Below are 21,676 nucleotides of genomic sequence, written 5' to 3' on the forward strand. Positions count from 1 at the left end.
CACTTCAGGGCTGACCACAAGTTAAAGAATATTATTAAGGGCATTGTCCAAATGCTTCTTAAACACTGACAGGCTGGGGCATCGAACACCTCTCTAGGAAGCCTGTTCCCGTATTTGACCACCCTCTTGGTAAAGAAATGCTTCCCACTGTCCAGTCTAAACCCCTTCAGTTTGCTAATGACAGGAGTACTCCTGTATGCCCAGAGGTGTCTTCAATATTTTGCAGATTCCAACATGGGAAAGAGAAGCCTCACCAGGAAGAGAGCACCTGAGTCAGGAGATGAAGAAAGGTACGTTTGAAACATGGCAACAAACCTGAAGAAGCAACTGAATTCCAGAATATAAATGGAAAAGAGGAGCCCACAGATGGGAGCCGTGGAGTGAAATGGGTATTGTGGGACACCAGGGGAAATCGCAAATAACGCAAGCTTAACTTGGGTTGTTTTCCTGGTTTTCTTCTGAACAGGTTCTCCAAATCTGTAATTGGACACCCAACGCTTTACTTTTAAAGCAAATAAACTTAATGAACCTTCTATAATTAAAAGGGCTGCTTGCAGAGGTATCTGAGACACCCTGGCATCTGTAGGGGCATCTGCCCCCACCCTGGATTGGGACATCCCTGGAGCACCTGGCTAACACAGATTTTCAGCAGAGCACAATTTCTCCCTTTTTTGGACTCGTTTACATAATCTACCAGCAAGCTATAGCAGCAAGTGGAAAAGCCAATGATAAGAAGTGTCACATCAGTGGAGAAAAACCTCCTTTGGCATAGAGAAGCAGGGCCTTAATTTCCTAGGTAGTCAACGGAGAGAAATATGGGCCTCAGAGGGACAGCTTGTCATCTTTAGGTTAAATGCCTACCTGAGGCTCTCCCTCTATGCACCTCTAAAACACCAAGGTGTCTCCCCAACAGGCACTTCAAATCGCAAGTTGGATGCCTGAATAAGTTCCAAGTCACGGTATTCCCCACCATTGACTCCAGTGCATTTATCAACGTCCACTTTTCTACTGTTTATGATATAATTACTGCTAAATAGTGAAGCACATAGCTATGTGATAAGCTAAATAGACACATACATAAAATATAAGTATTATATAAAATATAATAAAATACAAATGTTATACAATGGATAAGTATGATATAGGCACTAACAGCACCCTGTGCGCAAACCAAAATGACACGGTGGGTTTCTTGGCAGTTCTGCAGGATCTACTGAATCCTACAGTGATTCATTGAACTGCCCGTCAATCCGGAGCGGTTTGGTGCTTTTTGCCCCACACTGGATAATCGTTTGGCTAGTTTGCTTGCAACAGCTGATTAACTGTGGCATAAAATGTCTACCAACCATTAGCCTTCTGTATAGCACTTACAAATGCACTCATCCAGTAATTTGTGACCACTTCTTTGGGGGGAAAAAACCCAACCACCACATCTACTAAGAGCATTTCTAGCTGCATATTTAAAATTCATAAATATTTGAGGGTTGAAATTTTCTCCTTCCCGAACTTGATTGCTCTAATATTCATGGTAAGCAAACGCCAAAAGCCTGGAAACAAATTTATTTTTACTTTTAGGCAAAGAGACAATTTCCAGCTGTATTCACCTAACTTAACCTCTCTAAGAAAAGGTCCTTCTCCCCTCAAAGTTCACAGTAAACTCACCTTCCCACGGGGTTCTTCTTGAGGAACGCTATAACCCTCGCCTCTGCAATCCACCCTAAGGCTGTGCATGTGTACAATAAGGAAAATAAAGTCATTAATACGGACCTAATGTGTGCGATTGTTTCTGCAAAGTAGCTTACAAGTACTGAATTCATTAAAAAACCAAATAAAAAATGGAGGAACTGGTTATACTGCTGCAACATTTGTTTGTTCAGAAAGCCTCGGTCACGAACGAGCCTGACCCCGTTATAGACCAAAGTATTTCTTAGTGCACGGGAAACTCAAGCGTTGACTGAGTAATGGTTACAGCTCTTGCTGCCATCGGTATAAACTTGTCAAAGAGGAAGGACTAAATCAAATTATTAAACAAGTCAACAAGCTGAAAATTTACCTTTTCCTCTAACGCTCCTGGCAATGGCTAAATGAACTACTAAATCAAACACATCATAGCAAATTAGCAAAGTATGTTACAGCAAAAATGAAGTTTAATGGCACACAGCAATTGCCAAGATTTTTAATCAATTCTTCGCAGCCTGGGTCCTTAAATGTTTAACAATGGAGGCATAATATAAAGAAGATTAGCTCAGAACACAAAGGGAAATTCCCTAGTGAAGTTAGCAACATGGAAAGGGTTTTTTTTTCCCCTTCAGGACTGTCTCTACCATGCTACTGCATTTTCACACCAATTTCAATTTGAGTTTCAGTACTGCTTAAACTAAACCACCAAAACAAAACATAACTGCAAATTAACACATTCGCTCGCATCCCCCGACATCTTTAAAGGTATGAAATGGAAGACAGGAAAATTACTCGGAAATAATCAAGTTACGGGCTCCCCTTTCACACTAACATGGGCTCCTCTTTGGAAGCAAAACAACATATTGTGAAGTTCCTAAAATTGCTACAGCTGTTTGCAAATTTTACACGCTTTTTTAGATCTCCATCGAATATGTAATTTCTTTAAGACGCAGTAAGTTTTCTCAGAAAAACCTGTTGACTTTTCTGAACCACTGGGGTTCTCCAGTAAAACAAAAGGGGTTCCTGGTGCCCATTTGGCCCATCTGGAACCATCAAACACCCAGGTAGAGTTGAGGGGTGCAAGTAAGACACGAGGTCAGACAACGGATCAGTTTTTAAAAACCATGTTCCGTACGCTTCAGGTCCCTGCTCTTATTATATGCTGCTCTACAGCAGAAGATATCAGCGGTGTCTCCAGCAATTGATGGAATTCCACTGGGGGGAGGAAAAGGAGGCTCAAAACAAGCTGCTACAGCAATTGCAGAGAAACCAGAGGTACAGGGCTGGGGGCAGAGGTATTTGTGACAAACTGGGCAAAGGAGAGAGGTGATGAGAAGACATGTATTTGAAAGGATGGATATGTAGAGGCGACTGCCATGATCACTGCTGAACAGCTAACGACAAAGGCATGCCTCACAGTGAGAAAGGGCTACGAGTGCACCCTTTCTACACCTGCTAAACTTTACGATCTGCCTGAACAGCCAAAATTGTTACATTGTCCATGCGATCAAAATTTGCTGCTATGCAAATTTGAATATTGGCAAAACAAAAACATGGGACAAGGATCAGTTGTTAGCTTACATAATGTAGCTCCATTAAGGTCACAATAACATCAACAACATTTGTCACTAACATTTGGCACTTGCTTGTTCCTCCCGGGATTCATTTTGGCAGATTTGTGTTCGTTTCTGCGCACGTGTGGCTCTGTGCTTATGACGGAGGTGAGCCAAGGACCTGCCTTGTGTCCTGGGAGCAGAGGGTGGGATGTCCAGGGGCGGGGGGGTGACACTCCGGTGTAATCTCACCCCACAGCCCCGGAGGTCGAGTTGGCTGGTCTGCAGATGAACTTTGCCCATGTGGTGCCACCCATTGAAGCTGTGCATCTCAGCCACCGCGACGGGCCCTGGTGTGTCCCCAGGACACTGCCTGCCCTCCCTGTGAGGACAGAGTCTGCTCATCCTCCTGCAGGCGCCAGCTGGGGTATGAATATTGCATTGGGTTCACTGAAGAGTGCTTAAATACACCCCACAAATCTGTCTGCTTGTATTGCTTATTTTAACGTCATCTCTTTTGTGTTTGTAGCATCACCAGCCACGGTGCCCGGCACAGGGCAGCAGCATCACACAGCTGTAGTCTGCCCCAGGAACACCTGGGGACATCCCAGCCACTGTCAGAATCTAAAAGGTCAGATTGGTCCAGAGCAGCTAAAACCCCAAAAGAAAACCTGCAAACCAGCTAAAACTCCCTGGATGTGTTGATTTTCTTTTTGCCTGCCACCTCCTAACATAGTTGCACAAGCCTTGGGTCCCAGGGTGGGCTTTCATGGGAGCTTGAGGCACGTTTCAGTAAGTGGATGCTCCTTCTTCCTCGCGGAGCTGAAACCTTCTTTCTAGATACCTTTCTCCCACTGCTAATAGCTTTTTTTATTTAAACAAATCCTCAGTTATGCATTCGAAGGACGAGCGATGATTCATGAGCAGCAGATGTCGACGCCGGCACTAACAGAGCGGCATTACTCGCTGCATAGTTTCAGGTGCTAAAATAACAACATTTATTAACCATCTCTACTGAGGGCTCAGGAGCTTAAAGGTAGGTTTTACTGCTGGCACAGCGAAAGGAGAAACAACAAAAAAAAAGCCAGGGAAGGTACCATTAATAAAACATTTACAAAATATATGTCAAAGCTTAACTTCCCTCCAATGCAGAAAATAATAGAGGAGGGTTGTTTTGCGGAGTTTTTTTTCATTTTGATTTGTTTGGACTTAAAGACTGCTATTATGAGACTCAAGACACTTTTAAATCAATAAGAAATGCTTTGGTGCTTTTTATTTATTTATTTTAAGGCTATTCTAAAGGTATAATGAAAGGTTTTAATCTTATTTCAGAGATGTAATTAAAAAAAATCTCAGCTTCTAAGAAGGTCAATATGGCTTGCTAAACAACATTGATTTTTGGAATATTACTGATGCACATAGTGATTTTTTTCTAAGATAACTTCCATCCCTTCACGAACTGTGTCAGATATAATTTGATTGGTAAATACCTACTCTAAATTAAACTGGCACAGTAATTACAGGTGCCTCATCACAAGTTATTGGAAAATTATTCAAAATGTTGAAGGAAGTCTGCGGACAACATAACAAATTTTCTTCTACTTCACATTTTGAACGAGACATTTGCTTGTGAGGGTTATTGGGGACAGGAGGTCCCTGAAGTGGACCTCGGAGCTACTGAACTTCAAGGGACTTGGAACACTGATTTGCACAGGATTTTAGGTCTGGCTTTTCAGTCGGGCTCTTTTACCAAACTGGGGGTTTCTCATCTGCAAATTGGGGCTGATCATACGTTGTCCGTCTCGTATGGCATTACTGTACTTAATGCTTAGCAAGGGCTTTGGAAGTTTTCATTGAAAGGGTCGGGGAGTTTTAATTAATCATCATTGTATTGCCCACAGAGAATACCAAGCTCGGTGGGGGGACCGTCGCTATAGATTTAGCTGTCTGATAAACCCGCCCCATTGATTTCAGTTTTCCTTAGTGCGCAAAAGACTTGGGGTCAGTCTTCTGCAGGGGCTGGCGTGAGGATGAGCTCGCAGCCGGTGCGGAGGGCTTGCTCAAAAGGACCCCTCGGATATCACTCAAACACCTTTAGTTTCAGCCTGCTCTGGTCTACGGATAGGGACAAAGGGTCTGGCTTGACTCAACCCCGCTTTACATCCAGAGGCAGCAATTTTCCAGTGGTAAGGCAGCCCCCGCCAACACAGGAGCCTGCCTATTGTGTCTCCCCCTCAGCCCTTTCATTTTATGGCGTATTTAAATGATTCCACATAATTATTCCACAGGAAATGCAGTCGCAGCCGTGCCTTTGAGGGGAAGGAGAGATGAACGCGTCATTCCCACCGGGGTGAGGGATTTCCAACGGCAGAGCAGCCCTCATGCAACGGGGACACCGTGTTAGCAGCTTTCATTAAAGAAGAAAACCCAGCTTTGGCACCCTTCAGTGATCCTGTGCTGATGGATACGGGTCGGAAATGGTTTTATCTATTCATGGTAAATAACACCTATGGCTGCAACGATCCTAAAATAATCATCTGCCCTGAAGGGTATGGCCTTCAAGAATCCTGCCTGAGAGATGAGGCCCAGCTGCTCTACAGGAGCATCACCCCCCCGTTTTGGGGGGTCAAGTCTGCTTTCAGCTCTCTTAGCATGACCGAGGATTACCAAGGATGCTCTATTAGTTTAAGGAGTAGACACAAAGGGATTTGTTTCAGTGCCACCCCTAGGTAAATTCATGGTCATAACCCTCATTTTATAAAGGTGTTAACGAGCACTGAATCAGGCTAAAAAGCTCTTCTTGTAGCTATATACAGCAAATGAGGTGCCAATTATTGCTCCAGTTTTCCAGTGGAACATAGCCGCTTTGTTGGCTTTCAGTGAAGCTGCGCTGATTTTTCTTTTTACATTGTTTTTCTCAGCACACAACTGACAACAGCTCCAAAGAGAACTCCCGGCACGCTTGCAAACATTTGGGGGTTTTGTCCTGCAAATATCTCCTGGTTGCCACGTGTGGTGCAGGGAAAGGTTCTTTGCCTGAAAAGGGCTTGCAGGAGAGAAGGGAGCTCTGGCGCAGATGTTCACACGGGTCCCCTCTTCTGGGCTCCAATGGGATGTCCCATGACTGGGACACCTGGAGGTGGGGACTCAAACAGCGCTTTCCCAAAGGAGCACCTGACGGTGAGGTTAATCCTGGGCTGATGGGCGTCTGCTTACACTCTGACTCCTCCGAACATGTTTGCTTTGGAAGCCCCCATGCCCAGGGCACCCAAAAGATGCACAGCACCTGCAGCCCCCCAGGGACCCTGTGTCTCGCTGACACCAGCCGTGAGCCACTCGCGACGGACCCACCTGCACAGGAGCACCAGGGATCACCCGCATTGGGATGGGTCTTGCTGCTGCTCCTGCAAGAAGCCAGTAACAGCCTTTACTGCCAAGAGTGAAATTAAACCATTGCTCCAGACGCACAGGAGATGAGACTGCGGGATCGCCCCAGGGCCAGCGGACATCCGCAGACGCGCGGCCATGTGCCAGCCCGCTCCTACACGCAGCCTCGAAGCAAGACCTGGGGCAGAGTCTGAGTGTGGCATTTCAGAGTCAAAAATCAGCCCTCCCCCGCTCCAGCCAAATGCTGGCAAATATTAGAGAAGCCTCTGAGATGTTCCTTTGCTGCAAATGGAAACAGCTAATAGCGGTGTGCTCTTGAGGTTCATGAGCGGCAGATGAAGTCCATCAGAAACTAGAAAAAAAGGTAGTCCACATTGTCTAACTGCCTGCCATTCCCACAATACATTTGAAATAGTTCATATTCTACTCATACGTGCATAAAGATGTAAAACATAGCTAGTTATTTGGCATTTCAGCCCGCTGTACAAGCACCTGTCAATTTGAATTAGAGAATCTCCACAAAGTGCCAGGCAGGAATTTAGGAGAGAAAAACATCGATATCTGGTTTTAGCTCATAGAGGGGAAAAAATTCTGTCACAGTTTGTACGATGCTACTTTCTGCTCATAAAAGGTGAACATTCTGCTCAAAAAAGGTGAAAGGTCTCAACCAGAGGGATGCACATTGGAACATGGGGTGTGCGCACATCTGGTCCTGGTGCCCATCCCAGGGAATAAGAGATATTCCCCTCTCACATACCAAACTGGATTCATCCTCGTTGATGGGAGAGGGATGAATTAACTTTTTGATTGACTTAAAGATCGGAGGCGTAATTTAGGATACAGCCGTGAGAAGCAGCACTGCATCAGAGAAACGTTTTCTATGCCACCCTGAGATAGCCACAACTACCCCTCACTGCTGCCTGTGCTTGAGCTCCCCAAATTTCACCCCCAAAAACGCTCAGGTGCCAGGAAATTATTATCTGCATCACTCCAGTTAACAGGTAGTAGATAATACGGAAGGGCTTCGGGAGCAAAGCCAAGCGCTGTGTGGTGTGATGGGGGGTGATCAGTGCCTGCAGCATTGGCGTTACCTGCAGGTGCCCCCCGTTCCTGGGGGCCTGGACGGAGTAGCTCTGGGAAGGGAAGAAAACAGGACCAGCACACGAGACTGCCAGCGCGAGGGAAAGCAGAGTTTTCTGCAGGGCAAGCCTAGTCCCAGCTTTATCTAGGAATTACGCTGGTCTTTTATTCTAGCTGTTCAGCCTCTCATTCATATTGAGAAAAGAGATTTCTGTCAGATGGTTTGTGGCACTTTTTTTTTTTCCCCCCTCTCTCTTTTTGATAAATGAGTTCAAAGAAAACTTAATCTTTTAAAAGACGGTTAATTCCCTAATTAAGCATTCTTCTCCCTCTCTCATCAGTAACACCGAAAACATATCAAGACAAATTACCCGTACGCAGATGCCTGGCAATGGCATCTTTTCTACCCAAATCCCCTGGACAAATCCAGTTAACTGCAGCACGAAGTATGAGAGATAACACCTGAGCCCCCTCCCGACTTGCAGCAGGGAGCAGAGATGTCTGTTCCCTTCGCAAAGTTTTCCATCTGCTCCCTTTGATCACAAAGAGAAGACAGAGAGAGAAATACGTAGTGGAGATGAACTGTAACTTACCACCCTCGCATGAGGCTTCACTTCCAAATTAGGGGAAAAAAGGGAGCGGGGGGGAAAAAAAAAGGGCCGCATGCCAGCAGCAGAGTTGGGCGCAGTGAGCAGATGCCCCGGCGGGGCAGAAGCATGCGGGCCATGCTCGGTGGTTTGGTGCTGGAGGAGAGAAGAGCTTGGACGATTCGAGTTTTCCCTTGCCTTGGTTTTGGTTTACAGTTGCTCTTGCCTTAGGTACCAGACTGGGAGAATAAACGAGGCTGAATCCACGCATAAGGTATCAGCATTTTTTGTAGGTCGCAGGCTACCTAAGAAACCCCACCCTCGTTTAATTTGGCTGCATAATTGACTTGAGTGAGACGTTTCATACAACCAGAAAGAAGCCATTTGGTTTTGAGGCTTTGAGAAACATTATGAAAAATATTCACCAGAACTGGGAGCCTGGTGCTTTCGTGCAAGGGCTCCCATCCGATCCCTCCCGGCCGGCCATTCCCAGGCCATTACTCAATGAAGCCAAAGGGAGAAGCACCAAGGTTTGAGGTTTCTCCAGCAAGGCAAGTGCTCAGCCCCACAGAGGCTCTTTCTGCACCTCCTAACCCTCAAGCGGTCTTTCGTATACCTTGCAGCAGCCAGAGAAGGCCACCCTGGGCACCGATAACGTACCCCAAATGCCCCGGCCCCGCTCGCCGCGTCAGGGCAACGTGCTTGCCTTGCTGTCACGAAGCTGGGCGCTGTGCATGGGGTCCTGGATTGCCAAGGAAACACGCTGGCATCAGCCTGCAAATCCTTCCCAGCAGCTTTTTTATATCCTGAGCCATGTTTTTATTTAGCATCATGAACAACCCCCCCCCCACCAGCCACCTTTCCCCACTGCAGAAGCCAAAGTTCAGCCAAAGGTCCATGAGATACAGCTACAGAACAGAGGAAACACCACAAAGGAGTGTGTTTGAGCAACACGATAGTCAGTGAATACTCTCTAATTATGCCGACAAAAGAGACAAAAAGCACATACCAGCTGACACTTGGCTGCGTCTCCACTGCACTAACTGGCTGCAATTAATGAGACAGCGGCACTGAAGCTAGAAAGAACCCAAGCCAGAAAGAAACCTCACTGATTAATTAAAAATTAAGAGAGACCCGGGAAAAAACCTCCCCCCACTCATTCCACTCTGCAGCCAGCCTTGGAAAAGCTTGCCAGGAGAGAGGCAGAAGAAACCTGAAAGGAAAGCAAGCCCGCAGATTCAAAGCGATGCTTCAAAACTGGCCAGAGAGCTTGCAGGTTGTCCATCAACCTCATGCAAATGATAAAACCCAGTGGCAGGTGGCCAGTGATGGCCTGAAAATGAATAGCACATCTGCGCTGTTAACATCATAGGAGACAACTTGCATAGATTTATGCTCTGCTAATGTTCATGAGGTGTTGCAAAGCAGCGAGGATAGAGAATACCTTTGATGAGCCAAGAGCTGGAGCAGGGTGGAACCTCTGCCGAGAGTGGGAAGGATCCATAAGGGAGAAGTGGCACACAGCCAGCGTAGATTCCCAGCTTCAGGAAAACCCTCCTCCTGCAAGAAGCAAACCCTTGGCCAGGAGCTGGGGAAGAGCAGCCTTAGCTCAACTCTGGTCCTTATCTGGCCCTTTACTGAATCAAACTCAAAAAGAACCATAAACCAGGAAGGAACATAACATAAATGGGATTGAACTGACACAAAAATTGTCTCCAAGAAAATATTTGGGTCTGATTCAAGGCTCAGCAGTCAGTGGTCATCTTTTCGCTGTTTCTAATAGCCTTTGGACCTGATCACTGTATAACGTATCTTGTTCATTTCTTGCCAATATAGAAAGCTATAAAAAAGCCAAGAGAAATCTATTAGTCTTCGACAACAACAGGGTGGTAATGCTTACCGACTTCACAGCTGTTGTGGAGACTAGTAGTATTTTCAGTGCACTGAAAGACACAAACCCTGTTTTAACCACAAAGTACTAGTAGTAAAAATACTTGGGCATCGGAGACAATTTGCACTTGCATCACTCTAACCTCTTTCAGCTCAAATGCTAAAGTTCCACCCTCCTTACTATGTCAGATTCATAGAGGAGCCATTCAGACTTATAGATGAGAATACACATGTATGAAAATATACATATTACCAAAGAAACTAAAGTCCTAGCCAACTATTCAAACCTCCTTTGTATTAAAAAATGATGGCTTAATTTCCTCCTCAATTTACACTAGGACAAGTAGTTACTAATCACCCAACTCATTGAGTGAGCCCTGATTGCACACCGAGTGTATCTCATTGCCTGTCCTGGGATACCCATGTCACACAAATCTAGGTGCACATGTGTGCATCTGGAAGGCATCCAGATGGGAGCAGAACTAAATGGTTTAATCTCCTGCTTCTTTTTCCTCCTTCACAGCGTTGTCACTGCCACACAGCCTCTCAGCTCTATGCTCTGTCCTGTCTCAGGCTTAGGAAGACGGAGAAGAGCAGTTTGGGATGCAGCAGGAACAGAAGAAGGGTAACCACCCATTGCTGGGTCACTTCAGCTCCTGCAGCTGTTGCCGTGCACAAAGAGGCTCTGCAAGGGGAATAGATGCTGTATGCACCGGCTGATGTACACCGCAGGTAGGTAAAACGAAAAGGTTACAGTAAGGTAAGAATTAACACCCCCATTGCCCGCAGTGAGATGCCCTGCAAACCTTTGGCAGTGGGAGATCTCCAGGCTGGTGGGACAGCAGATCTGGAGCATGGCACTATTGACTCGCTTGACCTGCAGTCTGCGGTGTAAGAGCTCCGGTCGTCACGGAAATGATGGACCAGCACCCTTTTTCAACAAACTTGGGCTGGAAAAAAAGCAAATTCTGATATTAGTGTTCATTTTTTCATAAGTGAGTCAGAATTCATCCCCTGTATAGTTTGACTATGCAGTCCACTTTCGCCCAGTACGCACCACTTCAGTTTATCCCACCTATTTTATTAACAGAATTAGTATAAAGATTTACACAATCTTTAGAAGATTTTCTGCCATAAACTTAATTTGCCTTCTGCGTCACTCATGGGAAATCAAGGACTGAGATAATCAATGAAGTTCACAGGAGTTCCAGAATCAAGAAAAGTCTTGAGAGAACAGAATTTCTGTGTCAGGGTGCACTCAGGTGTTAATTCAGGCAAATACATTATTTTCTTCAACCGTGCTAACCCACACGCACGGTGATAATAACCTTCATGTTAGATTGCTTTGACCCATCAGCACTGCTCAGGATTTGGAGAACGATAGATTCCAGTCTTGGCTGTTTGCCACATCAAATAAAATGAAAAAGCAATTTATACAGCCTCTTGGAGGAAAATGACAGCGCTCAAAGGAAAGGTGCTCAAGATAAAATTTAATTTAGGTGTGATGAGCTTCACACATCTCTCCTGGGTAAATCAGTCAATGAAGTTTCCAACTCATCCATTAGATGGGTTGAACTGTTTTAAACTTTTTTTGAAAAACTCTTACAGAGCAGACCAGGAGATAAGATCAAAGATTATTAATAAAGATGGTTAAAACGTAACACCTAAAAAAATTGTGAGGTACCATCAGCCTGAGGGATATCCAGAGGGAATCTGTACCATAGACCAACCGAGACTTCCAAAGAGCTGAGAGGTGCCGTTGATGCAAGGGAGCTGGAGCTGGGCTCCTTCACTGCCCTCAGGATCTGCTCCCCTTTTGCTGACTCTCTACTGGACGCCTCTTCATGCTTTTGTAGCCTTGCTCAGCTTGGTGCAGCACTGCTTCACATAACCATGGGCTCTGGAAGCAAATGCGCACAACAGGCATGAGAGGAACAGGAGAGATTTCCATAAGAAGGTACCTAAAGCCAAGGTGAAGCAGTAACTATATATCTTCTCTTCATATATGATGCAAAGATATTGCTGTCAGCTTCAGGCTTTTATATACCAAAGCACTTCTGGTCGGCGCATGGACAGTGGCCAACTCTGTGAACAGGAGAAAGGACACAAAACACATGGGGCAAAACAACAAGGGACACCATTAACATCTCTTTCTTCAGGGTTAGAGCAGTAGAAAACAAACGACATCTATTTTGTACGTGTTTAGGTCCCCATCCACCATTCCCGCTTCCTCCTGCTGGCCCCTCCAACACGAATGCTGCCTTTCCTAAGTATACTGTTTAATATACAGCTGCATCCTTACGGGGACCAGTGTCTTAACGGGGCGGGAGGAGGGAGCATCCCAGCAAAGCCCACTCGTGAGTACTGCTGCCAGAGGCGGCCCACGTGAAATGTTTGCCCAGCTAACAAATCTCTCTCTGCAACAAAATGCCTTGAGAGCAGCGCAGAAGCAAAACAGCAATTTGACCCTGTCAAGCTCCTCGGTGGCAGCAGGAGACAGTAAAACATGAGGTACTACCTCATTCTGCACCTCTCCCCGTCTCCTCCGCCCACGGGGGACTCTGCAGCTTCCCTGGATATTGAGCCGAAGATAAGGTCTGCCTGGGCAGGATGAGTAATTAACAGTACATGCTTAGTGCAAACATGCCCGTGCATCAGGCATTAATCAATCAGCTCCCTGATCTCTAATTGCCACATTGGCTGGGGTTTTCCCTCTTGGTATAAACGCGAGGGTGACGTCACTCTGGTCCCTGCTTGTTGTGTTTTTACAACTGGAATCAAAAGAAACCCAACCTGTGTACATAGGAAGAGGGAAGGGGGCAGCAAGGTTAGCTGCCGTCAGCTTATGCATGAAGGAGGAGAGAAACGACAAAGTTTGCGGGGCAAAAAACGAAGGATGTCGTCCAAAGAGATTCAGGAAAAAGAGAGAAGCGGGAGGAGCAAACAAAATGAGAAAGCACGTGTTAAAGTGGGGGAAAATGGTAACATCACTGTGGTACCAGGGGTGCCTAGGAAAGCAGCCTCCCTCAGCCAAAAATGCCATATTGAGAAAGACGCCTGGAGAATCAGAAAACCACGAAGGACACGTAAAGCCTCTGCTGATGCAGAAATTCGAGCATACGCTACCCAGCGATAAACACCCCTCAGCATGGAGCAAATTAACTGAGGAGCTCGCTGCGCCCCGATGCTTAATTAACCAAACTCTGAACAAGGTGTTTAGGGTGGAAAACAGAGCGGAGCAGCCTAAACACAGCAGCAACTGAGAAAGCATTGTGGTACGAGAGAGGGGTCACCTAACACCACGCACTGGGCTGGCACCCCAGGCTCTTCGCTGTGGGTTCGACGGCAGCAGGACCAGCAGGGAAAAGGGAGAAGGTACTGGGGTGGTTTCTGCCCAGGATGCTGCACCGCCAGAGCCTTGAAGTAAAGCTTCTAGTGGTAAAAGGCTTTCCGACGCTCTGCGTGATCAGAACCTGAACCAGAGGGAGGTAAGTCTAGAGACCGCAGGCTAACGTCGCTTTGGGATGAGACAGGGCAATAGGCAAAGGTCTGCAAGCCCCTTCCCACACCTCTGCCGGCACAAACGGGCTTTTCTCCTCCTCTCACTCGGCCTCTGACACCTTCCAGTTGCATAGTTATGACAGCCTGTCAGCCCCTGGCAAGGGCCGAAGGTCGAGCAGTTCCTCTGGCTGCTCCGTACCACACTGGGAAACCCAAACACAGTGAAGAAATAGGACTTGAAGACTCACAGCAAGCAGAAATTCATGCCCCCTGTTTGAATTTCAGGGCCATTAGCTGACTGAATCAAATTGCAGTACGGTTTGGTTAAGTAATTAATTTCTTCACACGAACACAAAATAATAAAGGAAACGCTACCTATATCCCGGGTTTCAGGAGGCTCAAGGTATTCGCCTGCTGTCCACCATGGCTGGTGTTCAATGCTTCAGCCATGAGCTCAGCTGCCCCATGCTCCAGGGAAGGGTTACCTTCTCACAAACACAGTTTTCTCCTACTTATGTTCTTGGGAACAAGCTGAAATTCTAACAAGCCGATTTGCTGAGTGCCCAAGAGGGACGGCAAGCGCCTGCCTAGAGGTCTGCAGTGTTCCTCAAAGGCTCTGGTAATTTCCCAGGAGATAGCAACTAATGAAATTCGGTGTTTCATCTGCAGCCTCCAGTTAAATCGCCTTCAACGTGTAAACTTGGGAAAGCAGCCTGCAGTCTTATCGTCCTTGTTTTTCCACAGCAGGCTCAGCTACGCAGCAGAACGAAGCCCTTTTCCAGAAGTACCTGTCCTACACCAAGAACTTGGCTTCAAAGCCTCCATATTTCTCAAGGGAGGAGAGTTTGACCACGTTGGCTTTGGAGTTGGGTCAACTTCTCGGAAGATTTGTCTTCAGCTTGCAGGCTTACCCACACTTAACGCTGCAATCTCTCTAAGGTGTAACAAGGACAAGATTTGGGTCAAAGCCTTAAGCTCATAACAGAAAGTCATTTAAGAGCCCATAATAAACTCCTGGAGAAGATCCCTAATTTTTACAAAATTTGAAAGAAAAACCTCACAGGCTAATTAAGCCTCCCCTCCTGAGCTCTCTGACTTCTGATTTTTATCAGTCCCCATGCTGGATTCCTCGCTGTGCATGTTAATGGTCTTCTCACCAAAGCCTGGTTAATTCTCTTGACACTAATTCCAAAGCATTATTTTGGAGTTAAACATACATACTGCAATAAGGAGATGATCTAACAAATTAAAAAAAAAAACCAACCAAAAACAAAAACAAAGGCAATCTCAAGAAAGCCCAACTGATACAACGGGACAGGAGAAAATATAAACGTCCGCAATGGTTTCCAATCCTGGCAGTGTGAATGCTGCTGCCGTGATTTACAGTTCCGCCGTACGGAGCAAGGGCACGGCTACATCCCCGGAGGTGAGTAACGCCAACAGCACAGCCGTGGAAAATCCTGGCTCCTGTGCGCAGGGTGAAGAAGGGATGCGCAGCATCTCAATAAACCTAAGGTGTGTTTCTGACCAAATCATTAGGAAATATTAAGCGGAACACATTGTCCCGTCTCCGCAGGCCTCCCAGCGCCAAGCCTGGTGTGACAAGGTGGATGCCAACCACGCCGCTTTGCTTCTAGCAGGACCACAAAGCCTTTTACAACCCTTGCCATTAATAGCGCTGATTTGGCATTCACACTGCCTGCACAGACAGATCCCTTCTCCTTTTCTTGCCTTAGAGTCATTTGCATGGGCGTTCCAAGCACCAGCATTGCTTATTTTTTCATGCCCTCCTAATTTTGCTTTTAGGTGAAAGGCACGGCTGCTTTTTCATTCACGTGGTCCTGGTGAGGAAAACCTGCTGCATTTTAATAGATTCAGGTAAACCTTCCAAAGTCTGAGGATTTTATCAACTTCTGCACTTCATCTGCTCACTGATCTCATCCTTTCATCTTGTCTCATTCATTCGCTGGGAGGAGAACTCCAGCCTTCAAAAGTCTCCTGCTCCCATCTTTCCCACGGCTGTGCCGGTCTCTCCGCTGTTTTCTCTAATCAGATTTGGTGAGCGATATTGTTCACCTCAGATGCGTGGGCAAATCACAGCTTAATCTCAGCAGATGATGGGAGGTTTGCCCGGCTCCCGCCATCCCTGCCTCATGCTTTTATGCAGGAGGAGGTTGAGAGAGGAGCAGAGAGGCAGCAATCGGAGCGCCCTCCCAAGCTGATTTTGCAGACTGGATCTGCTTTAATTATGCTGGCTAATGAATTAAACATCACCCCTTCCCTGCAGCACGTCCTGGGCTCTGTTTGCCAGGTGGGCGCGGGGAGGGAGCGCAGCCCATGGCGGCCGCGGCTCACAGTGGGCTGCGCAGGAAAGTGCCTGGTGCTCCTGCAAAACCTTCGCACGCAGCTCCTTTTCATGGGCAGAGTTATTAACGGGCTTGCTTTTACACGGTGGAGCACACATACAGGCACGAACCGAGCCCTGGGAGCACAGGTAACATATCCAAGCATACACACGTGCGGTGCTCCGTTTGTTAAGTGCCTGGTCTCATAAATCAGGGTGGGCTTTTTTTTTTTCCCCCATATGCTCCGAGGTGGGTTGATGCTAAGCATAATCCTAAAACGTGACAAACGTACTTCATACTTCGCAAACACATGCTCTAGAGCGTTGCTGCATAAATCCCCCTGCAGCTTCCCGGGGCTTATTTCCCTTATCCCCTCCCCAGTGCTTTATCTGGGACACTTGAGGGACAGGCGGAGGCAACAGGGTTTGCTCCACAAGACGTACGCGTAGGGAAGTAAGATATGAACTGCAAATCATATGCTGCTGGGTGGTAATGCAAAGCAAACGACGACAAGAGTTTGGCGAGGGAGCTCTGCTGAGCCACCACAGCTCACAGCTACGCAGGAGGGAAATTTCCTCCTAAATGGTAGTGGGTAAAAATATTTACAGTGGAGCCAGAGATGCCAGTACCAGCCTAGAAGCAACTGGTGCTACATGTGCCATAGAGCCGTGAGATTTCTGGGGGGTATTGCTTAGCTCTTACTGCTGCTGAGAGCTCATCTGCCCTATAAATTATCTCTCAGTGGAAAATTTCTGAGCAAGCGGGGGAAGGAAAGCTACGTGAGGAGACACTAAGAGTCTGGCCAGGGGATTAGCTGCAAGGTTGGGTTTGTTCGCTTCCAAGCCTTCCCGGGCCAGCTAACTCACAGTTACCACCCCAGCCACCCCTAACAGGCGTTTATGAATACACAGATGCACACAGGGAAGCTCTCCTTAGAGTCTACGCAGAAAAAGACAGCAAAGGAAAAGGGGGGTTTTTGTGCAGTTTGGGTTTGTCGAGCCCAATCAAGACAAGAGGCGAGTTGGGGGTCCTTGCAGACGAAATGCTGTGAGGTGCAGGGATGGCACTGCCCATCCATACCGACACATCAGCGGAAGAACTGCAGAGGCTTTTCACCAACACCGACTGGTTGCGCCACTGCTGGTCCTTGGAGCATCCTTCGACAGTGGAGCCCACTCCTCCCCTCCGCACCCAGAGAAAGCTCACGGCAAAGACGAGGACAATCCTGTGTCTCCCTCTGCCACCTACCGCCACTATTTCCACAAATTTCTCTCGCAAATAACATTTTGCTCCTATATACATTTGCCTTGAAGCAGCTTGGCATTACTCAAGCAGGGATCATTTTTAAAAGTTGGCAGAAGAAAGGCCCTCAGTTTTGCTCCCAAGCTGGGTATATTCTCCAAGAGCTGTGAGCTAATTCAACTGGGGAATACGTGGAGCTGCTCTGCTTCCCGGGGGATTTCCTTGCTAGGTTTTCACAATATCACCTCTCAATTGTCAGTTCTTCCCTGTACACATGCCCTTTTCCAGATTAACTTTTGGGCAGGTGAAGTCCCCAGCCAGATAATTTTGCGGTGAAATCACTGGATGTTGCAGGCTTCTATAGATCCCAGCGAGAGCAAGGCGTACGTACAACCCATCACTCACGGAAAAGTGAGACAGAATTAAGAAAAATCACCGTAGAAAAATGAGACCGAATTAGCCAAAATGCACAGTAACAATCTATCACAAGTGTATCACAAGGGACAGAGTTTCACATCTGAAAGGGCTTTTCAATCCACATCTGAAGGGTAGTATATAAATGCTACAGGTTATTTAAGTCGGCCATTCAAGTAGTATAAATTGGCCAGTCAGCCCTAAATATTAATCATGAGACAAATGTTAAGTCAACCCAAGTTCTTTTTGTTGGGTTTTTGAGCCTGCGGGGTCACATTTGTGACCATTTTTCTTCAGTCATGAGGACTAGAGAAAAAAAAAAAAGAATGCTTTTTTGATGAAAGCCTATATTTGCAGACAAATTTTTTTTGACAAATTTGCAGAATTCCCAGCACCGGGGTGTTTTGTAACCCCCCTAAAACACCGTGAGATATGCAGCAGGAGCTCACAACAGTAAAACCCTTAGAAGGCTGCGCCTCCGCTGGCAGGCAGAGCCCTCTTGCCTTGGACTGCTTCTTCCAGAAATGCTCTTCTGCAAGATCTCACCCCATTCCCTCTGAAGGCTCACTAGCCAGCCTTAGGTTTGTGTGGTACACCGTCATAACCGAATACAGCCATTTCCAAATACAGTGATCTATTTTCTTTCTCCCCAGAAAGCAGCTCTTTAACAAGAGCATAATAAATTATTTACAAAATATAACAAAGCAAACTCCCTCTTAGAGACATACTCAAACACGCAGCAACGAAAGCACACATTGAGCATAGCCAGTGTTGGTATGAATCATCCTCCTCTCCAGCCATTTAGTTACTCCAGGATTAGGAGGGCATAAGCGATGGTCTGCAATTTTATTAACGAAAACATCCATTATTATTCTTTTATGTGGAGCAGCGGAGCACCTGGAGGCCCTCTGCAGCTGAGCCCTTTCTGCCTGCACCCAGGCTTAGGAAAAATATGCCCTGAAACACTTTTGGATCGTGACAGATTCAACTGCTAGCGAGCCTGGTCTAATCACAAAGCAATTTTGAAATACTATACATTTAAAAAAAAAAAAAAGTTAAGTCCTGCAGGAAACTGGCTTTGAGCATATTTGAGCGATAGGGGTGAACGTGTCCTGCTGGGAAACAGCACTTTGAAGTTGCTCCCAACTGGATAATGAACAATTAAAAGAACAAATGAGTTAAGCCAAGTAAAATGCACGGGTGCGCCCGCAGCACCCTTCCCCTCTGGAGCACACTGGCTTCGCAAGACTATTTCAAACGGGAGGAAGCACCTCCATGCAAAGAAGTGCTAAAACCAGATCTGCACAGCACCGGACTGCTGACGGTGCTCCAAAATCTCAAATGTCAGCTTGGAGCCAAAATGCAGCGCTGCCTGACAAACTCAGCGCCAGGTGGATGACATGCATCAGACATGTAGCCCAAGGCTAGGAGACGCATCATGTTTGGGTAGGAAAAAGGCACCTAAAGACTCACCTCAGCCTCGTGGTTGCTACGTGGGAAGTATCATGACATCTGGCAGCTAAGCACTTGCCTAATGGAAGAAAGGTTTAGCCCAAGCCCTTCTCCTGTCCCTCAAGGCATGCTTTTCCAGGAGATGCCACAGAGTGGCAAACAGGCACGCTCTGCAGTCCCTGATTTAACCACTCTGTTAATTCTCATCTCATCAAGGCTGTCACCAATGTGGTGATTGCTGTTGTGTCCTTTCTCCGGGCGGTGCGTCACTCAGCCAGCTCTGTGCCTGCGCGATGGCAGCCCTGGGAAGGCTTCCGGCCTTCTCCTTCCACCCCACGCAGGTAGAGCGAAGCCATAGCTCATTCCCCTCGGGGCAACCAGGGAAGGGATTTCCACTTGGGACAACCTCCCCGGAGTTACACAGCCCCTGACGGGGCAATCTATGCAGCACCCTGAAGAGATAATTAATTACACTGGAGAAAAGACAGACACTGCTTAGACACATGGGCTTTTCCTTTTGTAAAATCAAGGGTATTTGAGGATAGAAATGGTAAATAATGCCTGTTGTGCCCCTCTGAGCTGCGCGGGTGACACCCAGGAGCTAAGAGATCCCCGAGTCACCTGCAGAAATGCCACCCAAGAGAAAAGCACAGACAGAAACCAAAAGCAAAGAGGTTTAGCCCAAGAGAAATTAGATGCAAGCTACAGGCACTCCAATCTGAAAAGCATGCCTTAAGAAAGGATACCAACAGCTAAACCCTCTATTTACATCCCAACTTGCACACGAGAGAGCGTCCAGAAAAACACCACCCTGAACTCAGAGCAGCGGAGGAGCCGCAGAAGCCCACGACATCCACTTTTTAGCTCTGGACATTACCGTGCGAGCGTGAGCAGCGGCAGGGGAGGCATAAGGAGGTGGCATAATGCTTGTTTGCAGAACTTTTATTGCTAATTGACATTTCTGCAGAGGTCCCCCGACAGTGGCAGGCAGCGCTGGTTGGCCGGGCCATGGGAAGCAGTCTAACACATGGTACCCAAATGGGGACCGTATTTCTGACAGAGATTCCAGCAAAGAAGTAATGGGTATAAACATGCCTAAATGCGCTAAATCTGAGCAAAAGCACTTGCAGCCAATCTTAGTTCAAACAATATGATCGTCTTACAAATTGCGTACTTCCTATAATTTCCACATTTGTTGTGAGATGAGCTAAATCCCTCAGGGGCCATCAAAGCATCTCATTTAAAAAATACCCATGTATACAAAGGAAAGCTTTCCTTTCAACCAGCAAGAAGGGCTTCAGAAGCTCGTGAAAGGCTTTTTCTTGTTTTGTTATTCTCTGCGTTTAGCTCATCCATCTAGGGAAGTAACAAGGTGTGACGACCAACTTTGCGATCGCAGAGGAACGCTGCTAATGATTTCCCTTTCAACTGCTTGCGCAGCTTTACCTTTGCTAGAAAGGATTACCTGTTGCTGACAAAAGGTGTCGTCTCCACGCAGATTAATTGCACTCATGTTAATTACTGGCACGGACCACGGCTGACTGGGCGCAACATTATTTCAACACATTAAATCTAACAAGCTTTAAGCCGAGTTTGCTGTAACGGGACAGCGCACGGTTCTCCCAGTTAGATACAGAATTGCTGACCCTGTTATTCACAACCAAATAATCCTTTTAGTGTGACTCGAACCACGATGGTCTGGTTTTCAAGCTTTTCCTCTCTCATTACTTCTTCTCCCTTTATGTCTGCTTTTCCTCCCCTCCATCATGGTACATCATGGCGTGTTGCCCCAAGCTTTATTAGGTGACTTGTGGCAGCCCATTTCCCACCTAAGAGCCCTGCAGGAGCAACACTCTGCTCTGCTGAAATTGCATCCCCTAAAATACGCCACTTTCAGGATTATATTTCCCCACCGCACACAGCCAGTGCCTCAGACTCTATAAAACATTGGAATGCCGCTGACTTCAGCTGAGCCCCAGCAGCAGGCATGGGCTGGGGATCTGAGCCAGCCTCCGCAGTCCTGCTGCAGATTTTGCCGATGCAACAAGGACAACAAACCTGTCCAGCTACCAAAGTGGCCATAGAATCACAGAATTGCCCGGGTTGGAAGGGACCTTTCAGATCATCGAGTCCAACCATCAACCTAACTCTGACAAAAACCATCGCTAAACCATATCTCTAAGCACTATGTCTACCCGTCTTTTAAATACCTCCAGGGGTGGTGCCTCAACCACTTCCCTGGGCAGCCGGTTCCAATGTTTAATAACCCTTCCCAAGCAAATTCCTCTATGCTGTGCTGGTTCCAACCTTCAGCTGGCACACATAACCCCCAGGGAGGATGCACCAGCCAAGAGGGAGGTGACCACAATTTGGTCTCGGAGGTTTCCTAATGCTGGAGTTGGGATTAGCATTAACCGCCCCATCGGTAAACTTTTACTTGGTTCAGCACCTGCTTAATTAGCTATGAAAGAACGCGACAAGTGGAGATTAGAAATCTAAGAGAACCTGTCCCTTAAACATTTCACTCTATCCGTAGCCAAACTCG

Source organism: Chroicocephalus ridibundus, chromosome 3 (genome assembly GCF_963924245.1).
Source record: "Chroicocephalus ridibundus chromosome 3, bChrRid1.1, whole genome shotgun sequence".
NCBI classification, from domain to species: domain Eukaryota; kingdom Metazoa; phylum Chordata; class Aves; order Charadriiformes; family Laridae; genus Chroicocephalus; species Chroicocephalus ridibundus.